The sequence below is a fragment of the Triturus cristatus genome, chromosome 12 (genome assembly GCF_964204655.1).
Source record: "Triturus cristatus chromosome 12, aTriCri1.1, whole genome shotgun sequence".
Taxonomy (NCBI): Eukaryota; Metazoa; Chordata; class Amphibia; order Caudata; family Salamandridae; genus Triturus; species Triturus cristatus.
Window position 1 is genome coordinate 341,983,368 of NC_140595.1, and position 16,534 is coordinate 341,999,901.

Genomic DNA, 16,534 nt, shown 5'->3' on the forward strand with positions numbered 1-16,534 from the left:
ATTTTTTGTGGGGTTGTATTGTTGATATTTTAGTTACATCATTATTTGGAGTGAAAGGTAAATATTTTGTTGATGTTATATACTTTTATTGAATTTAAATATGTGTATAAAATATTTTAAGTTTATTTGAAATAATTGTAGTATGTAAAGGTTTTTTTTCACATATTCATTAATGAATATTCAATTATTTTGGCAATAATATTGTGCTCGATATTATGTGAATCCATATTTGATATTTTTGACATATATGTATACTTAAAGGTAACCCTATTTTTGTTTCAGAAATGTTTGTTTTCTATATAGGTAAAAATCAAAATTTTTAACAATATTTTTGTTCTCTGTATTTGTGGTTTTACTAGCTAAGTATAGGAATTCAATATTTTTGTAATCGACATTTAATTTCCAATATTTTTCTTTTTTGATATTTTATTCATTGATATTATGTCAGTGATCCATCCATGGCACACTTTTGAAAGGAAGCAATGTCTCTCAGCTGTACCTTGGTTGCCTACAATAAAGCTTCAACGGAGCGCACCCTTCTCTCTATTTTCCGCTCTTGATTTAGCATTCAGTCACACAAATCTTTAAGTTTCCTATCGCCATTTCACACCATACTTCAATCATGTCTCTCACTATCTCATTCTCAATGCACAACTTTACCATAAATTGTAACAGTGTATAAATGATGAGTTCCTGTATGATTTTACTATTCCCCCAGCCATCTGTGATAGCCTTAAGCCTGCCTTTTCTTGCTATGGGCCCCATCCAAATGTTTCTGACAGCGTAACACCAAGGTAATCAGAGACAGCTACCCTCTCTAGCTGGGTGCCATTTAGGGAGGGATTTGGGTGAGATGTTTTGCTTGGATTAACAACCATGTACTTGGTTTTTGATGTGTTGATCTCCAGCCCCCTGTCTTTGCAAGATAGGGAGAAGCTATCAAGGATCCTTTGGATGCCCATGGGAGACTTGGCTAGTAACAAGATGTCATCCGCAAACATCATTGCTGGCACCTTGTCACGGACCAGCTTTGGGGCATCATTATTAGCTACCTCATTTAATTGGTCCACCAGAGCGTTAATGAAAAGACAGAACAGTGTGGGGGCCAGAACACACCCCTGCCTTACACCTCTATTTACTGGGAAACGCGGGGTTAATTCCCCGTATCTCACCTGGGCAAAATGTCCAGTGTGCAGGTGCTTGATCAAAGACAGCAAGTAGGGCGGAATGCCCATTTGCTCTAGAACCACCTACAGTTTGTCTCGAGGTACCAAATCAAAGGCTGATTTAAGATCAACGAAGATCAAATAGAGGCTCTAACCCTCTATTATCTTCCAATATAATAATTGGAGCCTGAAGATTTGGTCAATAGTAGAAATGTTTTTACGAAAACCAGCCTGGTGCGCACTCAGAATTTCGCACTCGTCCACCCAGGTCTGGAGACGCTCCAGGACAATCCTAGCAAACAGCTTCTGAGTTACGCCAATCAGGCTGATTGGCCTATAATTAGTGGGCAGGAGGGGTGAGCCCTTCTTATATACTGGAGAAATGTCAGCCCCTAGCCAGGTATCCGGGATTTCCATGCCATTTAAAATGGCGTTAAATATTACCCACAGATAGGGGCCCCAAATATTGGGTTGTTACCGAAATAAATCCGCAGGGATCTTATCTAAACCGGGGGCCTTTCCAAGGGGAAGCTTCCCAATTGCGCTCAGCACTTCAGTCAGAGTGAACCCTACATCCTCTTCAAGGGTATTCCCTACTGCAGTTGGCACAAAGTTCCCTCAATGAGCTCTATAGTGTCCTGTGTGAAATACAGCGATTGGAAATTAAGTTTACAGGCGTCTGCAGCGATGTTCGGCTCAATAGGTGTGTTCTCTGTGGAGCTATCTGTATGAACCAGGATCCAAAACGCCTTCATATCCCAGTTGGTGAGTGCTTGTTTCATTGCATCCCATCTTTTAAGCTACCAGTTCTCTTTGGCTAGCTTTATACTATCACTATATAGAGCCCTCTTTGTTTTCATCAAGGATCTATCTTTGGATTTTATAGCGTCAATAAGGGTGCCCTTTGCCATTCAGCAGGAATTATTAAACCAGGTGGATTTAGTGCTCCTCTTACCCTTGAAGTGCATCAGGAGATTGAAGATGTTGGTCAGGCTAGTGGTCAGATCCACATGTGTAGCCGTGAGTTGGGCGATGGTATCAGGAGAATTGAGTGTCTGGTCAGCCTCCTCCATTGCCAATAAAGGTGAAATAATTAAAGAACACAGGGAAGCAGCCTTGCCTGGTCACTTCTTCAGGGTTTCCCAACTAATTCTCCTTATGTTATTGGCTAGTGTTAAATTGCTGCCAGAGGAGGAGCTAGTAATTGAGGGACTATGAAGATCCAGAAGCTTGAGGTCAAGTACCAGAGCATTATGGTCACTGACGTGTCTCGGCAAGACAGCAAAGTCGGCAACCCAGTGCCATATGCTTGCTTCTACTAGGATATAATCCAATAAGGATGATTGCCCTGGTCTATCAGGGGTAAGAGGGGCTAGATTGTTCAACACATCTGAGGTAGCACCATCGTAACCTTGAGGTCCCTGATGAAGTTCATGTTGGGACTCCCCTGGTGCTTCTACTGACACACCAACCATACTCTGAGGCTGTATCCCAATGTTTTTCGATTTAAATTCTCTGTTATCCCCTCATAACCCACGACTAGGAGTAAGATCAGATGGTATTGTGAGTCAATACACCTCTTCAAGGGCCCCAGACTTTTTTTTTGCTACTGCAACATTGTACTGGATTCTAGGGGTTTGGCCTAGTGTTGGATGGGATTGGAACCAGTGTGTTGGAACTCTAGTGCAAGGGGTCCAGGGTGGTGGATAGTTACAAGAATAGAAAAAGTCCAGGGTGTGTGGTTGTATCCCTATAAGCGGTGCATAAGAACAGGAGAACTGATCAGCCAGGATTTGGACTGTCTGGAGATTACTAAAATTAATAACTATACAGTCTCCTTTGATTGATTTGGGGTCTTACCAACCCAACCCACTATTCGAACTAGTAATATCTCACCTGCCCTGTCATAGGGAAACTGTCCTTGCCTGGTGAGCCAAAAAAAGACACTTATTCCTCAATTCCAACTGAGTTTCTCTCTGGCCTGGTTTAATTTCAGGTACACCGGTTAAGACTATAACATAGGGAAGTGAGGCTGGGAGTAGATCTATTGTTGGAGTGGCAGATAAGACTGGGCCTGAGTTCTCACTCTCTGCAGGGTTAGGCCTTTCCCTCTCTATCATCGGGTCAGAATGGGCAAATCTGCTTCTACGTGGGCCTTCATTGTTAGGAGCAGGATGGGAGCTCACGTTGTCAATAGTGAGGCTCCTGGGGCCAGGAGTTGTCCTCCGTACTTGGGCCTGGTGGGTTCCTGGTTCCTCACAATGAGAGTGAGCATTTCCCTCTTGCACAGTGCTGCGAGCCGCTGCCTTGACAGCACTCGTTAGAGCTGGACAAGCTGGAGCGTTGGAGGGACCACATCACATGGAGGTGTGACCACAATACAGACAGGCTTTAGTGTGTTGGGGCTGGGTGGGTGCACTCCAAGAGTGCTTTGAAGTCACAGGGGGCCCATTTGGTGTCCCTGTGCATAGTCCAGCTCAAACCGGTTGCAGGGACTACCAGCCCCTGCTCTGGCGCGAAACTGGACAAAGGAAATTGGTGTAGCCACCCCTCTTTCCTGACCCTCCCATAGGTGGGTCCCCAGAGTTTGCCCCACCCCTTTCTTGGGTAGAAAGTAGGAACCCCTGGCTACAGGACTTTAGATATTACCTGGACGAAACTCTTCTACAGAAACCAGTACTTCGATCATCTAAATTGAACTAGATGACTGAAGAATCTCCCTTGGAGTAAAGGAGTTACTCCCCTGCTTGGCAGGCACCAACAACGCATCGGTCCGGTTTGCATCTCCGAAGCTCCTGAAGACTTCGAAGAATATTGCCACACAGGAGGTGGGTTCCCGTGGTCTTTGAGGTCGATCTGTGTGCTCAACAACTCTGAGGCCTGTATCCCTCGTGGAGACCATGCAACCTGAACCCCTGGACACCGAGACCATTTGCAGAAGCATCAGCTTTGAGGCGACCTCTGAAGCTGAGCTTTGGGTTAATTGTAGCCCTGACCCCGAGCATTAATTCCACTGAAGATTGCTAGCCTACACTCCACGAGTGTTCCGTGTGCCGGCCCTTTGTGTTTTCTCTTGAGGTCCCTTCGCGATCACTTGTCCATCGACTTTTAGGTCCCTGAGAAGGGTACTTTAACTTTCCATGGGCTTACCTGGTTGCTCCAGACGTGCCCTGACTCTCCATTGCTTGGAGAGTCCCCAGGACCTTGCTGGTCCGCACCGAAGCATCTTTACTCTTCATGTGTGGGTTGCTGTTGCCAAGGCTTGTTGTGTTCAATCCGAGCACGAACACCTCAGCACTCGACATCCTTTGTGGGACAGCTCTTATCCAGCTTCTGGTTTTCATCGACGCCTCCTGGTCCTCGTGGCTGCAGAGTCAAGCTTCACCTCTTCGCACCTGAAACACCCAACATCGGTGGGCATTCGTCTATCGTGCACCTGGTCACTGGCAAGTGATCAAGACTCTGTCCCCTCTGCTTTCCGTTTCTTCACATCTTCTATCCAGACTTGGATCACCCCGGACACTTCTCCTTTCTATGGCAGCAGCACTTTGCAGCACTTCGCCATTGAAATCAACGATGATTCAGGACACCATTTGACACCTATGCACCGGCTTTCCTGGGTGAGGTAACACGAGTACTCCAGTGCCTCTGTGGGTGCTGGCCCTAGAACCCTCTAAGTCTAAAGGGGTTTGCTCAAAGTCCTCTCCTAAGTGTCCTTATTCTTTAAAATTCCAACAGCGACTTTCCTATTGAATTGTACTGGGTTTCGGCTGTGTTCTCACACTGCACATGTCCCCCGTGGGTCTCCTGTGTCACTGCCTTGGGTGGTCCCAGCGATTCTACATGTTCTAGGCACAGTGTCTAGTCAAGTCGTGGTTCTTATACCACTTTCTTTATATATGGTTTGGTCCCTCCCTGGGGCCCATTGTATATTGTGCTATTTACTGTCGTTTAATAACTGTGTAATTGTGTGCCTTGCTCTCTAACTTCAGAAAGTGGTTAGTAGAGAGTGTTTAGAAATAAATACATATATTTTATACATATACCTTGTGTGGTTCTCCTTTTATTTAGCCATTCAGGAGGTTATACTCTGGTAAACCACGCTGCTTTACATTGCTTCAAGACTTAGCCTGAAGGCTGCTCTCCATAGCTACCACTAGGATAGTTTTCAATAAAGGTTGTCTTTAAACCTATCATCAATAAGGGTTGTTTGGACTGGTGCAAGGTGCCCACTATAACTAGTGGACAGCATATACCAGGCCAACGTCTCACAATAGTCATGTGACAGATTACCAACAGAAGCAACCTTTCCCCTCCTGAGGCGGAAGCCGGGAGGTCTCTTTCCTTCACTTTGTGCATTTAGCATTTTACCTGAATTTTAACTTTGTGTGACTCTCATCGCTTGACTAATAAGCGTGAGAGATTTAGAGACTTCCATAGCGCTCCTAAGCGCTTTGTGTTCCTTCCCCCCTCCCCTGCCTCCGGACCGCCCTCGGCCGAGTATCGACGCCGAGGACTGGGTTCTCGGTTTTTGGCGGCCATATTGGGTGTGGGTCAGGCGGGTGACGCGCTCTAGCAGCGCTTTAAAAAGAACGGCTATGACTCCGCGCAGCGGACGCGTACTGCGGACGCGTCGGATCTGCGCCGGAGTCCTGCCAGAGTCCTGCCCGTCTACGCCCGTCCGCGACAGGACGGGACCAGGGGCCATGGGCCCGACACCCATGCCTATCACTTCTGCAAGGGCCCCCCACACCAGGTATTCGGCACAAACTCTGTTACACCTTAGACCAACTCCTCTTACAGACTGCTCCAGAGACTCCCGGCCATGCCCTGAGGGGCCTTTCTCCTGCATATATTGCAAATACCAAGCCTCTGCTACAAAACCCAGCACTGAGATGTTAGATAAATGGGAACTAACTCCACCCAAAGGGATAAAGGGGACAAAGTGTCTTCTCCTAAATGTTCGCTCCCTACCTAGACATCAACTTGAGGTATGGGACCTAATACATACTACTCAACCCGATCTTTGCTTCCTAATGGAAACCTGGTTGAAACCCCATACGGTCCCTGCTATTGCTGTGGGGGTTCCTCTTGGCTACAAGTTTGTTCATTTTGACCGCCCAGAGAAAATAGGTGGTGGCTTAGCCATCATGCATAAAGAACATCTGAAGATCCCAACACTAGAACAGAAGCACTGCCCTCTCTTTGAGATAATAATTTTTAAAATGCAATATGCCACAAACAGATTCTGGAAAGGAGCCTTAGTCTATCGTCCCCCGGGGCCCTCTACAGGTTTCTCCCTTGCATTATTGGAACTCTTGGCCCCACATTTTAAAGCAAAAGAAGATTTCCTCCTTCTTGGCGATTTTAATGTCCACGTTGATAATCCCGCACTCCCTGAAACAATCTCCCTGGTTTCTGAATTATCTTCCCTCGGTCTGACTTTGCAAAACCACGAGCCCACCCTTATAGGTGGCCACCTTCTTGACCTGGTATTCACCAATTTCCCTAAGGTACAATGTCTTTCCCCGGTTCAAATAATTTGGTCTGACCACCTCATCGTGGAATTTTTAATATCTAAGGTGGATAAGCCCTCCAATAAAAACTCCCTACCACCTGTCTGGCGTCGACAGTGGCATAAAGTCACCGTAGAGGACTTGCAAAAGGAATGGAAGCAGCCCATTCCTACAGAGACAGACAGTATAGAGACTGTTTTAACCAAATTTAACAATTCCCTCAAAGAAGCAATTGACAAAATAGCACCTCTAAAACTACACAAACAATACCCTGCCACCAAACAGGAAACATGGTATACCGAGGAGCTTAGAAGAGAAAAACAAAAATGTAGGAGGTTGGAAAAGAAGTGGAGAAAAACACGAACCGAAGAAAACAAGGTAGCACATCATGAGGCCCAGACTAAATATTACAAAAACATCAAACTTGCTCGGAGGAATAGCCTCTCTCAACAACTCGCAGAAGCCGGAAATCGATCCAAGGAATTATTTAAAATTCTTCAGGAGTTTGTAAAACCAACCGCATGCAAAAGCCCTGATGACTTTTCCTAAAAACTATGCGATGAAATCTCCTTGTTCTTTGAAAATAAAATCAATTTGATTTACAACAAAATTTTATTCGTCTCCAATCAAAATAGTTATAACTCTTTCTCCCCTTCCATCCTGCCCACACGGAGTAAAACCACATTTATGATATTTCCAGCAGTCAATGACTCAGATCTCACCTCCCTTATGAGCCATATAAAATCTGGATCTCCAGACGATTTTTTATCAGCTAAAATAACTGCCTCTCTGCAAAATCTGCTTAGGCCCCATATTCAAACACTGATCAACCATTCTCTTAGGGAAGGATCTGTGCCCACAGAATGGAAAAAAGCAGTGGTGAACCCAATCCGAAAGAACGCTACAATTCCATGGACCGACCTTTCCAATCTCCGACCCATCTCCCTCCTACCCCTTCTCAGCAAGATGACCGAGAGACACGTAAACACTCACTTGTCTAAGTACATCGAGGCATCGGAGGGCCTAGACTTTTCTCAATCTGGATTTAGGCCCAATCACAGCACAGAATCTGCCCTCCTCTCAGTGACTGATAACATCAAGATGTCACTGGATGGAGGAAACTCAATGATTCTAGTGTTGTTAGACCTTTCCGCTGCCTTCGACACTGTGTCTCATGAGATACTTCTCGATCGTCTGAGGGAGAGGGGAATAGAAGGTGTGGCTCTTTCTTGGCTAGAAAGCTTTCTTTCGGATCGCCAACAAGAGGTAAGATTGGGCTCCCACCATTCTATCTCTAGGGAGCTCACCAAGGGAGTGCCACAGGGCTCATGCCTAAGCCCTACACTCTTCAACGTGTATGTGGCCCCCTTGGCGGATATTGTAAGATCTCATGGGTTCACCCCTGTTTCCTACGCTGACGACACTCAGCTTTTGTTCCCCTTTCAACCCTGACGCCCGCAATACAAAAATCTTTTGCGGACGGAATGAGGGCAATTTCTTACTGGATGGCCACTAATCGCCTCCAGTGTAATGTAGGCAAGACTGAGGTAATGCTGTTTGGGGAAGCCACACTTTTGTGGTCCCCGGATTGGTGGCCCCCGGATTTAGGACCAACCCCAAGCCCCAAACAGATTGTCAAAAATCTCGGTGTGCGCTTAGACAAATCACTTTTGTTTAAAGAGCACACAAATCAAGTGGCAGGTTCCTGCTTCCAGGTCATTGGACTGCTACGACGAGTCTTCCCATTTCTATCAGACCCTTATAGGAAGACTCTCGTCCAGGCCTTGGTTATAAGTAGACTGGACTACTGTAATGGCCTGTTGGTCTCGGCAAACGAGGAACAACTACAGAGACTACAGGTGGTCCAGAACACTGCTGCGAGACTAGTTCTCAATGCCGAGCCAAGGTCTGCATCACTCCCCCTCTTGACAAAACTCCCCTGGTTGCCAATTAGACAGCGTGTAAAATTTAAAATCTGCTGCACTATCCACAGATGTCTGTTTGGCAATGGACCTAAATATTTAAAAGAAATATTTAAACTCTATAAACCCAGTCGAACCCTGCGCTCCAGCAGTCAGCAACAACTTCAGGTTCCTAGGATAAAAAAAGTTAGGCAGGGAGGGCGAGCCCTGTCCTACAAAGGCCCCATCCTTTGGAACTCACTGCCCCCTGCTCTCAAAAATATTACCAATTTTCAATCCTTCAAGAAGTCCCTGAAAACGTTTTTATTTGTCGCCTGCTAGGCTTCTCCCCCTTTCATTTCTCTGTTCAGCTTAAGATCTTGGCTTCTTGGTTAAGCATAAGCGCGGAGATACCCCTTCGGGGGTTGACTTCCAGCGCCATACAAGAGCATAAATAAATAAATAAAAAGCGTGTTACTCTCCTTGAAAACGTATCTAGTGCACAGGTGGCAGATCTTCCCCTCAAGGAAGTGCTAAATATAATTTATAAACACATGACGAGACTCGTTATTCTCACACATTCCCATTTCCACTTGCCAGGTTTGAAAACCAAGTTATGCCACTCACTAGGAAATATAACCCTTTTGCCCTATGGCTTCTGGGCCTACTAAAGGCATGAAAATTAGAAAACATATTCAGTGTCACAAGAAGCGTTAAACTAATATTAAACAACAGCCATTTTTGATTAAAATACTGATACATGCAAGATTACATATGTGATTATTAACAATGTATTACAAAGGAGTATATGAACATTGAACAGACAGGATTTAAGTTTTGTTTTAACACAGGCATAGACTAGTTTTTAAAAAAGCTAGCAGTTTAAATTTGAAAATCAGGGAAAGATCATGCAGGTTATACTATTGTGGGTTAAATATTACGAATGAAGCTATGGACGTTATGTTGCATACCTAATCAAAAAAGATGCCCCCATTTAAGAAAGGAAGTAATCTAAACTCCCTGGCAGTGATTTGGGATGATAGACATTGGACTTAGAAAGTAATTATCGAACTCAGCCTTCACATGTGCATTAGTTAAAAATAAGAGTCCTGTTTAACTTGTGAGGTCTCATCCATGTTTAGGTCTCCTGCCTCTCAAAATCTATTTTTCTGTTCCACAGCATTGTAAGAATCATCATCAAATTCCATTATTTCTAAACCTTTATAAACAATAGGCAGTGGAATGCAACGTTGTATAAGTTTAAAAAGGAGCCGTATAGTGAGCACTACTTCCACTGTACTGCATTACAAACCAATCCTAGCTAGAATATAAATGCCATATAAGTAGCATGCCTATCATACACTTGCAATAAAAAGGTTACGCTTAAAAAATATTTCTTGATGTGCTTGTTTTACTAGTGCTGTTTTAAAATCACAAGCCTTCGAGGTGGTCCATGCACTTTTCTAGTATTGTTCCTTGTGACGGAGACACGAATAGATCACAACTTAATCAAGCTCTCATATTGCACGCAGCTACAACCACACAACTTCACTTAAGCACTTTATAACAGCAGCTTTAAAAAGCAGCTGGAAAAAATCCCCATTTAGCTGGGCAACTCAAGTGCAGGCAAAACATTGCACCAGATTAATCACTGAAGAGAAAGTAACAGTTTTTAGGCAGATGTGAACAATGTACGCAGGCTTTGTGTAATCTAATCATTCAAAGTGAAGAGAGCCTATGGCTAAAGTGGGCTTAACTATTGTCCTGTGCTGTATGGTGTGTGGGCGGAAGTTAAATATGAATGACAGTTTAAATGACCAATAGATGAACTATGCTGTTCAACACATCCTATATATATGTATATCTTGTGGGTTTTTTTAGGGGAAAAAAATAGTCTGTCAAGACAGCTAATGCTGTCTTAAAGCCCAGCCTAAAAAAGTATCATAGAACATGTTTTAGATTAGAATGTGGTTGGAGTGTTTATTTTTCAACAACACAGAGTAATGTAGTAGTGGATCCATTAGATTGCTCCAGGCTGCCAGGGCTTTGATGAACTAAGCGGTTGTTGCAGTTACTTACCCGTCATACTGTAACATGAAATTACACGTGGAGAGTTCAGCTCTCTAGCAATTCATTGAGAAGCAGCATTTTGAATCAGCATAGCTACACCCCAATTTTGCATAATAAAGGTTTTTTGACATCTCAATGGACCATTTGATCTAGGCACTGACTTTGATTATTGAGTGGCTGCTGTACAATAACATTCACTTGAAGAAAGAAAGAGTAGATGTAAGTCTGCGACACCTAGTTCCTTGTCAAAGTTTCAGAATTAAACATATTTACAGACAATGCATCTCTAGGGAAATCCTATACTTAGCCAGTGGTTTTGCTCACCATCTGACACAGATCAAAGGCTCTTGTGCGTACTTGCCCCGGTTACTTACCGGTAATCTTCATTACTCCGAGTATAGTCTTCCTCGCCACATGACTAACAAAGTGAGCTTCAGCTCCACACCAGAACCCTCCAAAGCAAAAAAGTCAGCCTCCCATCCCTTCCCAATATGGCCGACCCACTACACCCTCGACCTCTATAGGAGGCCGGCCGGCCCAACCCATCAGCCTGAAACTACCAAGCATAAACATGAAGCCGACAGCCAGACGGGGAGGGAGGGAAGGGAATTCATGTGGCGAGGAAGACTATACTCGGAGTAATGAAGATTACCGGTAAGTAACCGGGGCATTACCTCCTCGTTAGTCTTCCTCGCCACATGACTAACAAAGTGAGCATATACCAAAGACAAGCGGCTTCATGGAAACTCACAAGAAACCAACGGACCAGAATGGGACGCCCACTAAAGAGGGCAAACCCAACAGACCAGACGAATGGAAGGACCACCCAAGAGAGGCAACCACGAGCAGGAAGAACTAGTCTGGGACAAAAAAATACCGGGAAGGCCGAAAACCTGGACCCCCGAGACACGAAGTGCCACCAGAAAATCCGCCCCAACCAAAGGCCGAAGAAGGACAGAGGAGGCATGGAACCAGACCGCATGGAGCTAAAAGCAACAGCAAACAGGCCCCAGAACAGGAAGCAGCAAGCCGGGCCAAACGCACCAAGGCTGCCCAACGGACAGCCAAAAGTGAGAGGGGAGCAAAAGCCCAGAGAGAGGAACTGAACAAACAGAGGGCATTCCCACCACAGCGACCCAACAAAAAAGCCACAGCAGAAAGAGAGACGCAGTCCAACAAACACAGCAACACCGCAAGGTAGACCACCACCTGCGAGAGAGCCAAAACCACCAGAGGAACGGGGCAGCGGAACCAGACGCAAACAAACAGACTGGTAAGAACCGCAAGAACGGAAGGGGAGCAAAGGAAAACCAGCACGCCCACCGAACAACCAAAAAAACGAGAGCCACCAAAACCATACCTGCAAGAAGAGAAACAGGTGAGACATGGACCCCAATCACAAAAGGATCCCCCGGAAGGGATTGTGACACCAAGGAGAGAACCCAGGCAGGCACAAGGCAAAACAGACCAAGGAAGGTCCCGGAAACAACACTGAAGAGACCTGGCCACCAAGGGAACCCAACCGGCCAACAGCAAAAAGCGGAAAGCCCATAGGGCCGCCCACGTAGTCCGAAGAGCGGAAGGGACCAGGCCCAAAGCCAAGCCATCAGAAAGGAAGTGATTGGACACCAGAGTACCCCAAGCAGAAGAAAACAGTCCGGAAGTAAGGGAAATGCAGCGGGGCGGCCCGAGACCGCCCCACACAGGGACCAAGCAACCCGACCCAGGAACGTCCCATAAGAAGGAAGCGAGCCACCTAAGCGAGCACCCAGGCAGCCACACAGCCAGCCAGCCAACAACTACACCATGCCCTGTCGAACTACGAAGAACCGACAGGAACAGGAGCAAACAGGGAGAAAAAGCCACAGACAGAAACACACCAAAGGCGAGAAGGACAGAAGGGCAGGGCGAAACAAGCCCGTCCCATGTCAATACTCTCAGGGAGCCACCCGAGCCAACAGGCCCCGGTACACCAAAACCAGGGACAAAAGACGAGGACACAAATCCACACCGGAAGATGAGAACAGAGTTCCAGCACTCCCAGACACCCAACAGCACCCCCTGAAACAAAAACCATCAAGGGAAAGCCAGATGCAGGGGCAGGTCACAAAACCCGCATCCACATAGGCATAACACGGATCATGAGCAACATTTCCCAAGTCAACTACCGCAGCAGCAGACGCCAATGGAGATGCACCCAGGCGAACACCACCAACAGGACAAAAGCCCTGGCCAGGCTAAACAAGCCCAGAACCCTTGGAAGAAAAAGGACCCCAGGAGAACTCCCATCCAGGCACTAAAGAGTTCCGACCCACATTACTTAACGAGAGCAGACGATAACAAGAGCACTCAGGGAGGTACGGCCGGAGCCAGAAGAAAAGTGACCCAGGCAAAGACAGCATCATTGCGCCAAAAAACAACAGGGGTGAACCCACGCAAACACCCCGGAGCACGAAGCAGGGGAGAAACCGCCCAGGAGAGCAACAAGAAGCCCCCACAGGGCCGGGGTAAATCCCAGAGAAGCCAAAGAACGGGTGACAGAAGGCCGACCAACCGACCCAGCACCGACCGGGAAGCCATGCACGCCCCAAAGGACGGCAAAGGCCCCCAGCACCCGGGAAGGAGCACCCAAACAGAAAGACCACTGGTCCAAGAAAGAAACGTCCGAAGACACACAAGATATGGACCCCACAGGAGAGGCAGCCCAAAGCACCAGAAAGACCCAGGCAGCCACCCATCAAGGTGCAAACCAGTCCAGACCCGGCCAACTCCCCAGATCAGACGAGGTCAGATGCACACTGGGCAACAAGGTCACAGGGTCCTGGAAGACCAAGTACGGGAAGCATGAGGAGACATCCAAATGCTAAGGAGCAGCACCACAAGGGCTGTGGCAGCTAGCCATACCTCTGTATAGAAAGATAAACAATGGGAGAACGGCCCCGGCACAACCAGAATCCCTCACAACCACATGAAAAGGACACTAGAAAGGACGGGAACACAAAACCAGTGGAGCAGGACACCCCAACCACCAGGTCACGGTAACTCACGGACAAGGGAAGGCACAACAAGGGCCTGAAAATGAGCCCAGGGCCAAAATCCAGACAGCAGACACAGAGGCAGCACGCAAGAATCCAGGCCCTCGAAACATACCCAAAAAATGCCAAACAACACCCCGGCCATACCGGGAGATGGAAGTACCCTCTGGGATGAAGGGGGCCCCCCGGCAACGAGGCCAAGGAGTCCAAGAACAAGCTATACAGCAGAGAGCCACACTCCTGCCGCAAATGTAAGCAGACAACGAGGAAGGCAGAAAAAAACACACAGTGCCTCCGCCCAACATAGCGTCCCAAGCCCCAGGAGGGATTCCGGGAATGCAAAAGAAAGACGATCCCATATTGCCTGTGCCCCCACATGGCAACCACAGAAACAGCCCAGGGAAGGAAGGGCATGCGCCAACAGCAGCCCGCCCCCATCAGAAACACAGAAGCCAACAGCCCCTGGAAACCCCAGGAGGATGACCAAACAGGGAACAACCAGGCCAAACCCCGCACCATAAAGGAGAGCAGGAGGAACGGACTGCAGGCCTAAAGCCCCGATGGAGGTGCTACCACCAGCACGGCCAATAAAGACAAAACACACAGTTCCAACTGAATGCGTGAAGCACTACCCAAAGGAACCCTCGCTGGCAGAAAACGAAGAGTGAGAAAACGCCGGGGAGGCCCCAACGCAGCGACCAGCTGCATAAAAAAGGAACAATTACCCCATCCTTGACCAAGAACTCACAATAAGTGAGACAGCAGGAGCGGCATTCACAACATCTTGAGGAAGAGCAGCTACCACATCTGCCAGGTCACAGTGCCACATCCAGGCGAACAATCAGGGAACCAACGCAACCAAGGGAAGAAGTAGAGGACCCTCCTATACATAGCACAAACTCGCAAGGCGGAGCACAGGCAGGAGTTGAACCCACATCCTGCGCGAGCCAGAGCCACCAGCGGCCCAAGACCAACCGGAGTCCAAAAACCCATAAGCCCAATCACAGAATGTGCCATGAAGCAGGTCACAGGAAGATGCGAGGCTGAAACCCGAACCAGGACCCCCAGGACTCAAGCCAGCAGCCCGGAAGCAGTGACACATCCAAACAAAGGAAAATTGCAAGGCACACACATACCTCTTGCTGCAAATGGAACCCAGAAAACGCGTTTTCAGAGTGCATGCATTGCATGTAGGAGGCCCCGGGGCCAAACCCCGGCAACTCCAGGAGTCTCCATTGCCCAACTCAGCAGGTTCCTGAAGGCCGGACCACCATCAAGCACAGAAACCGAAACGGGCCAGCAGAAGAAAAACGAGCAGAAACGAGAGCACTAAACCACCGTGCCCTCGGTGAAGATGGTAGTGTAAGAGTCTGCAACCCCACCAGTAGGTCCCAGCGAAGCAGGCAACACTACCAGCTCACCAACACTGACGGAAGCCAGGTGCACAGTGCGAGGACAATGAAGTGCGCATGCGTGTGAGCAAGATACCGCAATGCGAAGAACCGCATATGTGTACAGTGCAGAAGTCCGTTGCTCCACAACTAGACAAGGTACCGTGAGCAGCGCTCGATATTGCGGTCCGGGCACCAACCGTCGTTGTCCCATTGGTCGCTCGAGCAGTTGAGGAGTCCGCCACCCTGCACCCGAGTATCTCCGGGCACCACCAACTGACACACATGTGTGCTTATCAGCATTGCAAGCGCACCTTAGTCTATGGTTGGTGAAACGCAGCACACTACGCAATGTGTGCGTCCACCCCGTCCATGAGAGGGCGCAGCAGGAAGAAAAACGCAGGGCGCAGAGTCCCCACTCAGCAGGGAGACCAACGGGGCAGGAGCCTAAAGGAGCAGCCAGACCAGAATCTGCCAAGGACAGAAAGTGCGCTCCCGGCGCCACAAAAACCCCACGCAGCCAGGCTACCTGCCGCGAGGGGCGTCACCCCCGGAGGCAGTTCACAAACCTCCATGACCCCAGCACAGCAGCGCTCCCACACCCGGACCCAGCAGACAGAATGGACGCGAGTCCAGGGTGATCCAGGAGCCGTCCAGACAACCACCAGGCCAGAGAAGACCAAACAGGTGAGCCCGCTAGCGCAGGGCCGCCAGAGCCCACAAACACAGCCTGCTAGAGCAGGGCAGCAAAAGCAAGGGGGCAGTGTGAGGGACAAGGCGGGGGAGAACCCAGAACAGGAGCCCGCTCGAGCAGGGCCTCTTCCCCTGGGCCATGGGACCTGCTAGAGCAGGACCTCACCCCAACTTACCTGTAACAAGCTCAGGAGAATCTGCAGCGCAGAACTAAAACACAGGCTGATGAGTTGGACGTGCCCGCCTCTTATAGAGGTCGAGGGTGTAATGGGTCGGCCTTTTTGGGAAGGGGTGGGAGTCATGGGAGGCTGACTTTTTTGCTTTGGAGGGTTCTGGTGTGGAGCTGAAGCTCACTTTGTTAGTCATGTGACGAGGAAGACTAACGAGGAGGTAATAGGGTGTTCCCATGATAAGGTTAAGCACAATCGTATCTTCCTCAAGAAGAACATTTCGTTTGAACTCTGCCCGCTTTCAGCATTTTTTCTTCAGGGGGCACCCATTCCACTCAAGGCCAATAAATATCTTTGAGATATTGGAGATTAACAGGGGCTTCTTTGCATTCTACAAGAGGCACACGTTATGCTGTGTCACACCACTGTTGGCAATACCAACTATTGACTGCACCCAGAACTTAATTCAATTAAATTCAATTAGCTTTATTGCGGTTAAATTTACCATAAAAACACATAAAAAATACACAGAACAACAAAACAAACAGTCCGTTTCATACATACAGTCACAGATTATTACCTGGTTGTTTAG